Source organism: Pteropus alecto, unplaced genomic scaffold (genome assembly GCF_000325575.1).
Source record: "Pteropus alecto unplaced genomic scaffold, ASM32557v1 scaffold3, whole genome shotgun sequence".
In the NCBI taxonomy this organism is placed as follows: Eukaryota; Metazoa; Chordata; class Mammalia; order Chiroptera; family Pteropodidae; genus Pteropus; species Pteropus alecto.
The window spans coordinates 60,127,746-60,141,573 of NW_006442484.1; the positions used below are offsets into that span (position 1 = coordinate 60,127,746).

General features: G+C 39.8%; 1 protein-coding gene and 1 long non-coding RNA gene across 3 annotated transcripts in view; one reads left to right on the forward strand and one right to left on the reverse strand.

Annotated features, from left to right (window-relative positions):
• The window catches only part of STK17B (serine/threonine kinase 17b), a 29,063-nt gene extending 27,386 nt beyond the window's left edge, over window positions 1–1,677 (reverse strand). Inside the window, exon 1 of the mRNA XM_006921303.3 lies at window positions 1,406–1,677. The gene's annotated coding sequence lies outside the window, so the exon portion shown is untranslated. The remainder of the gene's footprint in view (window positions 1–1,405) is intronic.
• Window positions 1,515–13,828, forward strand: part of LOC112470308 — a 19,271-nt gene continuing 6,957 nt past the window's right edge. Inside the window, exons 1-2 of one of the 2 annotated variants that reach the window (XR_003042937.1) lie at window positions 1,515–1,648; window positions 2,097–2,256. This is a non-coding gene — a long non-coding RNA (uncharacterized LOC112470308). Of the gene's footprint in view, window positions 1,649–2,096; window positions 2,642–13,828 lie in introns of those variants that run through there. The other variant, XR_003042938.1, reaches the window with a different exon arrangement.

Here is a 13,828-nt window from a genome sequence, read left to right on the forward strand (position 1 = left end):
AAACTAAGGCAGTTTCTATGGGCCTGATTTTTCAAAAACGCACAACTCTGTGGGTATGTAGTTTAATATTTATAAGACAAACGTTTTAAAAGTTGTTGAAAGCTACTTCTGGCCAGTTTATAAAACCATAAAATGGTGTATTAATGAGAAAGTAGATTTATCATCTTTTTCTTTAATAAAATTGCGGCTCTGGGTTAAAAATTCCAGATTATACATATGTTGTCACTTGTCCAGTCATCTCTGTCTACCAAGCTGTCTCAGTGCCCGTATTCTCAAAGACTTGAAAACTTAAAGGCGCTGTATCATATCAAACATCACTGCAGGTTCAGCATACTATTGGTCCCACAAATATAAACATATTTATGTTAGCGAAGCATTCAGTAAATGTGATACACAGACTTAATATTGAAATTTGATTAGTATGTGGTTGGATTTTTTAAATGTATTTTTTTCTTAACTTCAATTTGCAAAGTGATATCGAAGTGCCTCTCCTCTTATCACAAAACAAACAAATAAAACAGAAATACCTAATATCAGTTACTGGCTGCCATAAACTCTCTTTCAACCCTGTCTCTACTTATGCCTCTAAGGTAATTCAAATGAAGCGCTTTTCCCTGTAACGAAACAAAGCTGGGTAAAAGTCAAAATCGTAGCCATCATGTAGTTGTACAGTTCGAGGATAGGTCATGAACACTTAAGTAGTCTACATAGCACCAAAATAAAATCAGAGCGCTTAAAATCACTGAAACAACTGCAATTGGTCTTTTCTAGTCACTGACTTCAAAAACTATTCACAAGGAGCAACTGAAAATGCCCCACCAAGATGAGCACAAACTTTAGACGAAAGGCAGCTGTAAGCTGGACGTGTCCACGAGCCCCAGATATCAACACGTCCTGTGCCCGCACCACAGATGTGAACTGGGGAGGAACATGAAGGACCACATCGACGTGACGTGGAAGGGACCCTAGCGAGCCGATCGCTAAGGGGGTCCCCGCGGTACGCGCGACCTGGGGAGAGCCCGGGCCGGCCAGCGACGGCGCGCACACGCGCACACGCAGAGAAGCGCTCCCCCGCCCGGAAAGGGTGTCGCGAGGACCAGCGGCGCCCCCCGCGCGGAACCCGAAGGAACCAGGAAAGCAGGACTCTAGCCGAAATGCAGCGAGGGTCCCGGAGCAGACGACCCACCTGAGGGGCGGCAGCGCCCGAGCTCATCTCCGCCAGGCTGGGGGTCCGAGAAGACCCTGGGTCCGCCCACACCGCCTGGATCTCTCCTCGGGACCCCTCCCACCTTCGGTGTCTCTGTACTGAAGGTAAGGGAGGCTGGTTCAGGAGTACCGAGTCGCAGCCCAAGCCTACCCGCCAGTCCCGGCAGGACCGCGAACGCGCGGGGAGGAAGACACTTACCGCTCGGGTCGCAGCAGGTTCTCTTGGGGTTGGCCCCTCCAAGGGGGCTCCCGACCCGCCCCACGCCGGTGGCCACGACAGGACGCGTTCTCCAGCTCTAGCCGGGTGAGGCGCCGGGTGGCTCCACGCGTAGCAGGACCCACTTTTACTCTTCCGGACAACGGCCAACAGTGGTGACCTAGCCTCTTGTGAGGTGGTTCCCGGCGACTGCAGCGGAGACCGTGACTGGAGATTACAGTTGAGGTTTGAAAACTGCAGCCGCGTTGCGGGGCAGGGCTGTATGCTAGGTCCCACCTCCTTGGTCAGGAGAGCCAATCCCAGTGCGCGTGTAGGGCGGGGCTATCACGTGACGGGCGGGCGGGGCCCGGCAGGCGGTGCGTGCTGTGGGGCGGGGCCCGGTGGTGAGAGGGTGCGGCCCGCACCCGGCTGGCCGGAGGCTGGGCGGAGCTGCGGAGCAGGTGGGGCCCTGGGGTAATTGCCACCAGGAAGGGGTGAGGCGGTAGCTGCTATGGCCGCGCATCTGGTTGTAACTCTAACTGGGTACACCACTCTCCGCCTTCGGAGTAGTCAGTCCACGAGGTGCGAATATCTGCAGACTAGGGAGAGAGAAGAAGCAAAGTTAGTCCTAGCTGCTTCCCACTCATTCCCAAACTTCTGTTCTTATTAAAGACCTGTTTTCTGACTCTTCCAGGTCATCTTCTCTGTGACCTAAACCCACTCCGCAGGTGGAAAGCCCATTTTGCTACAACTTGGCAAGCATCATCATCACTTGGGGATTTATGGAGCCTGGGCCCCTCCGTTAAAGTCTGCTGCAGCAAACTGAGACCTTCTGAGACATGGCGGAAGGCAATGTAAGCAAAGTCTGAATAGGATGAATTGCTGATTTTGCGTAGAAGAGTACTAAGCAAAAAGGAGAAAGCCCACAGCAAACTGCTCAGGATGTTTGTTATCCCTTGAAGGAATGAAAAAGTTTTAAGTTCTGTGCAAGATGCAATTGAAGTTTTGTTTTATTCTATATAATCTAAGACTGGTTGCAGAGTATATTTAAATAATTGTAGAAGACTATTGGGAAGGTATATTGGGAGGGGAATCGCTCTCAAAAGACTTTCATACTCAATATTTAAAGAGGTTTCCTTGTTCTATCCCAGTAAGCCAAGCAAATTCCCTTTAAGCCATCCATTTTCTATTCCATACTGTATTTTTCCCATGATAAATGCATAAAATGCTACAAAGTCATTCAGTGAAGTCTGCTTGTTCTTAACTGACTCTTCCCAGTTTTATATGTCTATTCTCTAGGCCTTGTCACTTGGAGAATATTGCTTCCGTCTATTTAGTTTCTTGTTTCTAACTATTGGAGTGACTAGAGAAGCCCAAAGTTAAGATGGAAACAAAACACACTGAAATGGACTTTTCAGTTATCATTATCTAAGAGTCCACAAATGAGGTTGTTTCTATCTTTTCTGTTTATGTATACAGGGATAGCATCCCAGAGGTCTCATCACCAGAACTGAAAACGGTAACCTCTAGGATTACAGGACTGAGTTGTGGTGATTTTTGTTTTGTGTGTATTTAACTCTGGACCTTTCCAATTCCAACACTTGGATCAGTCGTCAGCTCTTAGCAATCTCCTCACAATTATCCTTCTTCTCTTTCACTTACCCAGTACCACGTCACTGCACATCTAGATGCAGACCTTTCTCTCCATCACTGCTTTAAACCAACCCCCCTGTAGTCATAAGCCCTTGGCTCCAACCAATCAGCCTCCCAGTGGTCTTTCCATGTCTTGCATTTTCCTGCCTCTGCCTTGGCTCAAGCTTTCCACCATCTTCCTCACCAACACCTGTTCCATCACTTTCCAACTTAAGGAAGTTCTCCTCTCCAGAAATCAGAAATCTTCTGTTTTCTACATTCTACTCCCAGCTTTATCACCTCTTTGCCCTATATTCCTAGATGCAGGGCTTATGCTTATTCCATGTGTTTCTCTTATGCCCCTAAATAGATTATTAACCGTTGTGCCTGACGTCAGATTTTCCAGCTAGATTTAGCACACTATCCCAAGGATATTTAACTACACTTGCATGGTGTCAAGAACTGCTGTTCAAGAAACAAGGAAGTCCTGGTGCTAAGGAGCAGACTGTACCATCTGTGGCCTTGCAATAAAATTCAGGACTCAACATGTCTCTCCTTCTACCTCATTTACCTAAAACCATAACGATATCAAAGGTACATGTTCATGCTTTCATTCTCTTGAGTAGGAAATTTGCATATGACCAATGATCATTCTGTGGTTATTGTCCCTGACCACACAGTTTATTAAGTTGATCCTTGAATGCCACATACTGGCCAGGGATGGTGGTTGTAATTGGCTGAATGTGTCCCCAGCAAATTCATATGTTGAAGTCTAACACCCAGTACTTCAGAATGTGATTGTATTTGGAGATAGGGCCTTTAAAGAGATAATTAAGGTAAAATGAGATTATATTGGTGGGCCCTTCTTCAACATGAAGAGATTACAACACAGATAACATAGACTGAGGGACAACCATGTGAAGACAGTGAGAAGGTGGTTATCAGCAAACCAAGGAGAGAAATCTCAGAAGAAACTAAATCTGCTAACACCTTGCTCTCGGACCTCTGGCCTCCAGAACCATAAGAAAATACATTTCTGTTGTTAAAGGCTTCCAGTCTGTGATATTTGTTATGGCAGCCCTAGCAAACTAATATAGTGGTTCTCTCTGATCACTCCAAGTGAATCACCATATCTGATCATGCCACGATATTCATCACGTTTCTTCCAGGAAAAGTGCCCTCCGCAATCACACCAGGTCACATGCTGACCAAGTACTGACCAGAGAAGGTGACCATCACCTTTACATTTACTCCCTACAGATACAGACAAGGTGGGTGGAATTTTATATAGAGAAGAAGGCCCTAAATTTAAAACTCCTGCCATTGACATATGCTCCTTCAGAAGAAAGCCTTACCAGTCATTTTTTGTGTCAAGATCCTACAATTCAATCTATGTGGAAAGTGCAGAACAAGCACAACCTGTCTCCAAGTGAATAAATTGTGGCTAGGTTAAAGGTGGCCAGACACAAGAGGAGCCAACAGCCTCTGAAGGAGTTTGGCTTAAACCTCCACCCAACAGAGGTAGTCATGTTGAATGGAGACAGACTAGTCCAAATAGATCCCTTCTCTGGAGGTAGTGCTAGATGTACTCAGATGCATAAGCACAGTGCATTTATCCATGGTGCCTATAGCACATTCCAATTTAGGAAGCACTGGAGACCACATTGATTCTAGGAGATCTTCTATCCCCTGGCTCTCTTAAAACAAACCCTGTTAGCAAAGGTAATTAGGGGAAGTCTTTCCTGATGAGAGACATAACTCAGGCTGGTATAGGTGTCTTCTTCAAAGGGTAACACAATTCTTTTCTCAAAAGTACCCATGATTGACTGGGATCTAAATTACCAATCAATCAAACCACCCACCATGGTTTATAGAGTATAAACTTCCAAACACCGCCTAAAAGAAATGTCATGCAGGCCCCATATGTCATTTTAAATGTTCTAATACATAGTCACATTTAAAAAGTAAATGCACATTAAATTCATTTTGATTATTTAACCCAGTGTGTCCAAAATATTGTCATTTCAATATGGAATAAATATGAAAATTATTAATGATATACTTTACAGTCATTTTTTTATATTGTCTTAAATAAGATGTATTTTACATTTACAGCACATCTCAATTCAGATGGTAAATTTTCATCAAAAACAATTGATCTGTATTTAGATTATACAAAATTTATAATTGGGGGAAAAAGATTCATATCCCTACATTGTTTCAGACATAAAAGTTTTCAATAACTAAATACAGTATCAATTTCTTAATTTAAATTTTATTTAAATGAAATAAAGTGATAATTCATTCATGCTAGGCACATATCAGTTGCTCCATAGCCACATTGGTGGCTACTGTATTGGACAGCACAGGTCCAAAGAGCTAGAAACGTACCTCTTAACTGCTTCTAAACCTCAAAATTGTTTAATGCAGTACTAGACACAATGTAGGTTCTCAATAAATCATAGCATCAGAGCAGTTTGAAACTTCAAAAATCCTTAAGGGTCTATAGCCCAACCCTTTTATTTATTTGTTTGTTTGTTTGTTTAATTTTTTGTTTTTTAAGAAATAATTTTTTAAAATTTATTTTTTATGGTGGCATTGGTTAATGAAATATAATGTTTCAGCTGTACACTTTAACAATAAGTCATATATACCAACTCCTTTGTTTTAGAAAGGAGAAAATCTAGAATGAGAGAAGTTAAGGGACTTGCAAAAGATCACACAACTGAACCAGTTGATGCATATCTGAATAAGAATTTAGGTCTTCTGATTCATAATTCTACCTCATTATGTCAGACATACTTTAGGCAAGATTTTTAAAAATTTATTTGAATAATCACTTGAATTATGATACAGGCAAAGAAAAATATATCCCAGTTGCATTTGCATAATCTGATAAAAAAAAAAAAAGTGTCTCTGAGAATATTTAAGGCCTCTTTCCACCATGGTTTTTGGGCTAGGTGATTTATCTGTCACTCACTCTTACCTTGGCCTGTTACTGCTTCCTCTTCTTGGAGCCATCTCATTGCACATTTGTCTCAACCAACCCCAGAGCATCCGGCCACATTTTTCTGTCTGCAGCTGTCCTCACCCAGCTGTCTCCAACAATTTGGTTAAGGTTGTGCTTTAGAGAACCCTTTATATATGCAAATCAAAGTATTCAGTAGAAACTGCAACCAAGTTGTAGAAAAACTGATATCTTTCAGCCACAAATACATCAGCTCTGAGGTCCTGCCTTATGAGAGTTTGTGTGTGTGTGTGTGTGTGTGTGTGTGTGTGTGTGTGAAAGATGATGTATGTGTGGTTAAGTGTGTGGAATTCACAGCCCAACTCTGCCCATTCCTAATTGTGTGACTTTAGACAATCCTCAGTTTCCTCATCTGTAAAGTGAGGATAGTAATAATAGCTACATCTTTGAGACTAAAATATGATAATACATATAAACCATAGTGCCTGACTAGAATAAGCCCTCAGTCTGTACAAGTTGTTATTTTTCAGTGGTCTGCAGGCTCCCTGAGAAGGAGGACTTCAGATAATTGGCTCACTATGGCACCTTGTGACTAGCAAAATGCTTGCAACATAGTAGGACCTAAGTGATTAATTGTTGAATGACTTTATAAGATATTTATGGTTTTCCTCAAATCTTATTATTGATGCCAGGAGAGATCTTGAGGAAAGAATATGGTGAAGTCACTGGTAAGAATAGGGGAGAAGGAGGTGGCTGCTTTCCTCCCTCAGAATCTATCTGGTGGAGCACCTATGTTCAAAATGAAGTTGTAAGGTGAACAAATGGTGACATCAAGGGCTATGTCTGATAAAGAAATTAAAGTCACTTGTGTTTAAAGGGAAGTAGATATCAAGTGGCACAAAAAAATAAATATAGAATGTAAAATTGTCATTTATTTGATTTTGGTAGATAAATGTCTACTAGTGCTCCCCAACAAATCTCCTGTTTTACTTCCCTAAGATACTTCCTCTACCGACTGCATATTCCATGAATCATGTTCTGGTGTCACATTCTCCAGAGCACACGGCAGGTAAGAAATAGTAAAGCTTTCAGGATTCCTTGACCAAGTAAGTGTTCTTGCAACAGGCAGTAACAAGCATAGATGAGGCAGGGATAACTTTTAACCCCTACCAGCTTCCTTGTTGGGAGTGTTCTTTGCCTCAGCTGGCTTAAGGTGACAGCATGAACATTGAAAGAGCAAATCTGCTCTACTAGCTGAGTCCCTTCACGGCATAAAAGTGTTGGTAATGTGGGAAATGGTAATATTAATGATTATCACAGTATCCCTGACATTGTGAATATTCAAAGCATTCTTGAGTTTTTTCAGTAGTTAACCTTACCTTTAAATTTATAGAGTAACATTTCTTAGCTTCATGTTTACAAAAAAAGAAAAAGCAATATAAGTATAGAGCTATTCAGAAACTCTGAATTATAAGAGAATGGGTCTGTAATTTACTAGCTGTGAGAATTTGAGCAGGTTATAATATCTCTATGCCTCTGTTTTTCATGTGTAAAATGGAAATAATATATTTATCCCATTGGGTACAAAGTAACAATAGCTCATAAATATTGAGCCTGGCGCTGTTCTAACTCCTACGAGTAAAGTGCTATATTTTCCTGCTTTAAAGAAAACTAAGGGACATGGAAGTAATATACTTTCCCACAGTAACCTAAGTTACTAGTGGAGCTGGGATTCAAGCTCACCCTTTACTATATTGCCTTTTACTGTGGATATTTAATAACTGTAGGTAGTCACAATAGAGCACAGGTTCTTGGGTGTTTAATTCACCTTAGTTCCTGCTCTTTTCATCTTTTTGTTTTCTCTCACACCTACTATTCCAAAATTTCTTAATTGTTAAAATAACATACAACAAATGCAAGAGGAGGGGACTAACATGATCCATTTGGCAATGGATTAGAGTTAGAGACATTGGTATGACCTAATATTTAGCTTAATATAGATGCAGATGTTTACATATAGAAATATTTATAGATATGTGTGTGTTTATACTCTTACCTGCTGCTGCCAGCTGAGAGCATGTAGAAATAATGACACCTGAGGAGCAATAAGCACACCTACTACTCAGGTCTTTGTTTCTAATAGCATTCTTCAATAAAAGGAACCAAAGCCCCTTGGAGAAATTGATGCTTCTAAGACTGGGCAGGAAACATACAGATGGGCTTAGAACATTGTGTAATGCCAGAAAGAAGGAAGTTCAAACAAACAAACAAACTAAAACACCACACAGTGACGGGAGTATGTCAAGGGGACCCAGAGGCCAACTGAAAGATCTCCCAATGGCCAAAACTGGGACAATTTGAGCAACACAATAAACAAAGTAGTATTGGATTATGACCCAAAGTAGAAAACAAATATCCATGAGTACATACTGATACAAATAAATGATCAAATAAATAAATGGGAAAAAATAGACAAATCTCCTATGCAGAAGAATTATGAATAATTTATGTAGATACTCCCTCCTCAAGTTGGTGGAGTATAACTCCCTACTCCTTAAGTATCGGCTGTGCAGAGTGACTTTCTTCCAAAGAGCACATAATGGAAAGGGAGAAAAAAAGAGTAACTTTTTAAAAAATAACCTGACAAACAGTGCCTCAAGCCCAGTGAACAAGGATAGCAGTGATAGTCACATCAAGTTGATAATACATACCCTTAATATGATGATATAATGAGAATGGCGCTTCACTTCTGTGGTCTTCCTCTTTAAAACCTATAACCCAGCTCGACCATTAGAAAAACATCAGACAAATCCCAGTTGAGGGACATACTTCAAAATACCCGACCTCTACTCTTCAAAATTGTCAAAGCCATCAAAAACAGGGCAAGTCTGAGAAGCTGTCACTATCAAGTGGCACTTAAGGTAACATGATGACTAAATGTCATGTGGTATCCTGGATGGGATCCTGGAACAGAAAAATGACATTAAGGAAATCCAACTAAAGTATAAACTTTAGTTAGCAATAATTAATATCACTTCATTAATTATAACAAATATACCCTACTAATATAAGATACTAACAAGGAAACTGGTTATGGGGTACTTTCGGTAATATCTTTGCAATAATTCTGTAATTCTAAAACTGTTCTAAAAGAAAAAGGTGATTTAAAATAATGAATGAGTGTATCAGTGCTTAAAATATTCAAATTTAGGGAACTATAGAATCAGAAATTAGAGCTAGAAATAACCCTTGAGAGTGAAGGAAAGAACAAAATCTATAAAATAACCAAAATACAGTCTGCCTATTATTTTTGCAGTCCATTCAAAATACCATTCTATTAGCAATCTGATGCAGGTTCAATCTTTTCAACCTCTGAGAAAAGTTTCCAAGCCTTGAGGGAAAATATATGTGACAGTAATACAAAGAAGGATCTAAAGAATTGTGTGTTTCAATATAATACTTGTCATCTAATTCCAATCACAAAGTGAATCTTTCATTTAGCAATTCCCAAACTGTATTAGGGAGACCCCAACACCTTTTTAAGAAGTCCCCAAGGTTGAAATTAGAATCTGGAACAAGTAAGACTAGGGCCAGAAGCAATTCTATGACAGAAGCGGAGTGGCGAGGAGATCGGGCCCTGGAAGCAGGAGTCTAGTGACACCTCCTTTGTCCACTGTTAGTGTTGTTGACAGCATTAATTGCACGTAGAACCTTGTGTTTTAGCAGTAGTGGTGTCTTCACTTGAGCAGTACATGTATGTGACTTTGGATATTGTTCCTGGTTATCTTATTTTGCCCTAGTTCTCCAGCTCGGATCTCGATTCTGTGAACTACACCAGAGGTCCCCAACCGCTAGGCCGTGGACTGGTATTGGTCTGTGGCCTGTTAGGAACCTGGCCGCACAGCAGAAGGTGAGCAGCAGAGGAGCAAGCAAAACTTCATCTATATTTGCAGCCGCTCCCCAGAGCATCAGATCATCAGGCATCAGATTCTTATAGGAGCACCGGTCCCTGGTGCCAGATAGGTTGGGGACCGCTGATTACAATATCTTTAAATACATTCCTTTTCAGCTTCAATCATCCAGAGGCATTTAATTGCTTGCAATTAATAACTCTGACTGATCCTACCAAAAATTGGTTTCTTAGTTCACTTTGTAGTTTTTTGACCACTTTTAATGTTAGCTTTTCTGAAATTCCATAGTTAATTAAAGGAAAGAAAAAGCAAAATAAACTTACCTTTTGTTTTATCTGCTATAAAAAATAAGCAACTGTGTAAATAAATTAAAATGTTTAGCATATTGAAAGGTGAGAAAAAAATGTTGGCCTTCTACTCCAGCTCTAAACTTTGACCTAAATTTTGGAATTGTGATTCAAATTTCAACTAGCAGAATGTAAGATTTTTATGTGTTACTTCCCAGTTATGCAATTTCTATAAAATGGGCAGGAGGCTCTGAAGAGAATGACTGATGACGCCATCCCATGTGCTTAGTTCATTATAAATCATTTCAAGTAACTGCAGCCTGTCTGAGCCAATCAAAACAGAAATGTTCTAACACATTTGAGAGTATCTCGTTTTATAGAGTGCTTAAGAAAGGCATGAAAAGCACACTAGATTTCAAATGTACCAAATTATCCATAAAGGATTTTGGAACTGCTTCCTATTAGGTTACTTTTTGTTATTATTTAATGTGATATATAAAATATAATGCTTTTCTGCTTGAGTTCATAGGGTCTGGAATGGTTCTGACTTCTACAATTTTGCAAGCAAATTTTACAATATTTTTATTCTACTCATTTTCTAGCTAGAATTCAAAGGTGAAAAGAATGTGGGCTAGTTAGGCCCTTCAGGTCTTCTCATTTCATGCTAACTGAGATTATTAGAGACTAAAATTAATTTTGATGAGAAAAAGCATCTTCTTCTACAATTGAAATATTATCTCAGATTAAGGATTCTTTGAAGTAGAGTCTTGAAGTTATTTAGGGAAAACATGAGGGAAGAAATCCATTGCTTTTTTTCTCTAATGCTCTTTGATTGTCCAAGTTTGAGTTTAGGGGTTCTTGGACCTGTATTCTGCTATTTCCAAGTTAACTTCTCAGAGGAAAGTTTTGTTTATAGGAGAAGTCAACATGAAAGCATAAATGAACACACCCTGCCTTGAGAACAGGTTGAGAAATTGAAAAACAGGCACACGTAATGACCAGTGATAGCCTATTTCTTTCAGACCTAAATTGGGGGTGCATCTTTTTAAATATGAGGTTTTGAGTACTTTGTAGATGATTATCTTGGTGTCTTGAGAGAACCTGCATAAGCATAAAGTCATTTGTCTTTACTTCTTCCTGTCTCTCACCCAGGGTATTTGTCTCTTTCTGTACTTGCTAAGAACAGGAAATCGCAGAAATGAAGATTTAATCAGTTCCCATTACTTCAGTGAGCCTTTTTCAGTTTAACTTAGGCCAACAGCACATTTATATTTACCCAAATAAATTATACAACTTGTCAGAATAGGTTAGTTTTGTATAGTTTTTAACTATCTTCTAATCTTCCAGGCCTTGAGTTCTTCTCATTATTAAGTCTTATCTCTGAGACAGTTGCTCTTTCAAAGTAAAAATAGGCAATACCTTTGAGACACTTTTCATTACTCATTGACCTAGAAATATCCCCTTCTAGTAACTCAGTCCTGAGCAGGTCTAAAAAAGCTTTTAGGCCAGCTGTGCATGCTGAATATGGCACAGGATGTATTCATATTAAAAGGACCTGAAGTCTGTGCAGCATTTTAGAGTTGATATAATGCTTTCACATGCAATATTTTTTCTGAGCTTCAACAATCCTGAGATTACTGTAAACAAGGCTATAATCATCCTACTTTACAAATGAGAAAAGAGACTCTGAGAGTGACTTTCCCAACTGAGATCAGGGCTCAGTCTAGAACTAAAGACTGTAGACCCTTCTGGGCTACCTACCCCTAAAGGAAGACTATCCAGAGAGCAAAGTTATCAGACCTGCTTTCTCTCCTCTCCATCCCTACCCTTTTTCTGAAAGATTATAGGAGGCCCTATGATAGAGTAACCTTGGACAGTGGGGAAGAGAGGAGGTAATTTTTCAGGAGGACCAAAATCCAGATGGCAAGCCTGATAGAGCCCCATGGCTATCTTACTTGCAGCCTTAGGATACTCAAAAACTTAGTATTCATGTCTTCCCAGCTGGCTGGGCCATGCTCACTCCTTGCTACCGCCCTGAGGCAGTTTTGGGTGGGGAATTAGAAAAATCAATAATGGTTTACCACCTAAAGTCATAAGATTTAGCACAGAACTGAGAATTCCAAACCAGTAGCCAAGGTTCCAGAAAAATATTTGAGAGAAAGGAGCATACCAGTTTTTAAAGATTGACATTTCTGTAGTGAAATTACATTAAGTACAAAGGATTAATGTTTCTGAAGTGAAATGACAGGAGTGCTCTAAATAAAGCATGGCAATACATTTTTTGTGTTTGAGATGCTATGTATATGTCATTCCATCAAATTCTTGAAATACAACCTTGAGGTTGGCCATTATTATTCTTCTTTCTCAGATAAGGAAACTCAGGCTCACATAATTGGAGTGACCTGCTTGAGGCTAGAAATGGAAACAGAATTTGAATTCAGACAACAAATCCCACGTCCTTTTCATTATACTGCACTTCACCCTAAGTAATAGGTTACCTGTTCTCATTTTTTATTTCTCTTTATGTCCCATCTTCATAACTCATTGTACAAACAAGTTTGCATTACTATGGTGGAAAGCTACTTATCTGGCGGTCTAACTTCTAAGGACAGGAAGTCTGCAAAAATCCTCTGAGAAGCAGAACAGATGTTACAACAGGCATTCATATGTGAGAAGATTCTCTTTGGCCGTGATTATGTCTTTTATGTCTACCCTATAATTATTTTGGATATTATAATACTTCAATAATAGGATACTGCAGGAGCTTTCCCTCTGATCTTCCGATGACTGGCTGCTCTTCCACCTTCAGTTCTCATCTTAAATAGTACATCCTCTGAGAGACTTTCCCTGTCCACCACTGCTCCTGTTCTTTATAGTACTTTTTATCATAATTAATACTTTTAGATTTATTTGTTTACTGCCTGTCTTCCCCATGAGACCGTAAACTCCCTAAAGACAGGACTCATGACTGCTTTATTCAGCAGTGCTTCCTCAGCACTTATCATGGTGCCTAGCACAAAGCAGCAGCTCAGTAAATGTTGATTGGATGGATGGATGGATGGATGGGTGGATGGATGGATGAATCATTCTCAGAAGAATTTCCAAAGAGATCTGAAGAAATAGGTGATTTGATAATCTGATCTAGGGAAGGCTGTATTACTTTTGGACTAGGGTATGTCAGTCACCTTTTACCTTACAAATAGGCCTGAGAGCTGGTGGCTTCCCCAAAACAATATACGGGAACTGTGAGGCCAGTCCACCTGGACAGAAGGGGAAAGGGAAGTAAATATACTAAGCACTTACCAAATCCAAAGCAATGTGCTAGAAACATTATCTTATTTAACGTAAAAAGCACTGCACCACATGAGAAAGAAATTATCCCTACTTTACAAATGAAAAAAGTAAGACTCAGATTGGTGAGGTTGCCCAAGGTCATATAACAAATAAGTGGCAGAGCCAGGATATGGAGCTGAATTTGTCATATTTTAAAGACCATGCTTTATTTTTTTTAATCAAATTCACTTTATTTAAATTTTTTATTGGCCTATAACTTACACATAAATTATAGGTTCATATTTTAAATGCATTGCTCGTTAAAATCTAAATATGTGTTTACTTTGCAACTACA